This window comes from Branchiostoma belcheri, unplaced genomic scaffold, assembly GCF_001625305.1.
Source record: "Branchiostoma belcheri isolate BF01 breed outbred unplaced genomic scaffold, Haploidv18h27 scaffold7, whole genome shotgun sequence".
NCBI lineage: Eukaryota > Metazoa > Chordata > Leptocardii > Amphioxiformes > Branchiostomatidae > Branchiostoma > Branchiostoma belcheri.
In genome coordinates this window covers 3,861,757-3,863,388 of record NW_017804353.1, presented here as the reverse complement: position 1 = coordinate 3,863,388, position 1,632 = coordinate 3,861,757, and positions in this window count along the sequence as shown.

Below are 1,632 nucleotides of genomic sequence, written 5' to 3'. Positions count from 1 at the left end.
TTTTCATCAATGAAGTTTACACGATTCATCTGCCGCTATCCAATGCTTCTTTGCTGCTATCTAATGACTGATATATAAACTAATATCATCTGCAATGGTGTACAAAATTTACGACTTATACTTTGTGACTAGCATATGCCTAGCGTGAGATTGTTTGATATTAAAATAAATTGGTGATGTTATGAAATAAATTATTGCTTATTTTCAGATAACATTTTGGTTTCAGATATGTTTTTTTTGCCTGACATTGCCAGTGTCCACTAAATGAGAGCTTTGCTCGAGAAAACAATGAACATACACACAAATAAGCTTCGCCCTAATATTACCACATTGATTAGATGTTTCGATAGCAAAATGTAGCTCGTACGAGTAATATTTGCTCTGTTGTATTAAAACGCAAACACGTTCATACCCAGTTATAACAAACACAATTTACGGTAGAGACCCGTACCCTTTAACTAACCATGGGCCGTATCACAATCTATCAAGGTTGGAATGGGCTAGTTTAATGGGCAACAGAATTCTAAACATTCCGTGTATTTTGCTGTGCTGCTTGTTAAAATACTTATTTGCAGATAGGTTACTTATTAAGTAGTGGAATCGGAAGACAAAATTGTTCTTTCCCCCCTTTGTCCTTCACCTCTTTCTCACTGAGTGAGTCAGGAAGACGGATACCGGTCCACAAGGTACGTACGGAAGGTCTCCTATTTCTAACACTCTTGATATGGATGATAATCACGTATAATGTGTAGCCAATTACAAATAACTACACGTCTAGAAAAAAGGGGGGAGTTTTGGGAAACATCACACCGATTGACCACCGGGAAAAGTGACTAGATCGCCGTGCTTCAAGGCGCGCACGACCGATAAGGCATTGTAAGGACAGAGCGGCTCACCTAGGCTGAAAGTAGAATAACATTTCAAATCGCGCATATGGTGCTATCAAATAAACGTAAATATGACAAAACCGTATTTGTTAACCACGGTTTGCATATTGGTGGGCCATTGGTTGACATGGGAATAAAGGTGATCACTAGTTTTACCTGTGAAGATAAAAGTGCATTTTAGACACCTGTTAACGTTGGTATAATACTTTATGCTATATATGTGAGGTTAGTGTTAGACTTACACACTTACATGGTCTTACTCAGAGGTGTAGACGTGAGTTCAGAAACCATGTGTTAAACATTAACTAGTTATTTAGTGTGGACATGTGGCAGGGAACAGTTTATCATGATTGGAGATCGGAGGGCAAGCGGGGCAGGGCTGATTCTCTGTCCAAAACAAACACTCGGGTAAGTATGAACCTCTCATGTCACGACAATACTTTACTTAATTACTTCGTGTGTGTGTGTGTTTGTGTGTGTGCACGCGCGCGTGTGTGTGTGATAGTTTGTGTGTGTGTCAGTTTGTGTGTGTGTGTGTGTGTGTGGTGTGTGACAGTGTGTAACGGTGTGTGTGTTTGTGTCACGGTGATCGTGTGCACGTATACGTGTGCATGTAAGTTTGTGTTTGTTTGTGTGTGTGTGTGTGTGTGTGTGTTTGTGAGTGCACGATGTATACAAACGCTGAATGAAAGTTAATTCGTCCTTTTTAACTTTCCATAAATCCAAACGCCTTTCATCCAGGTGG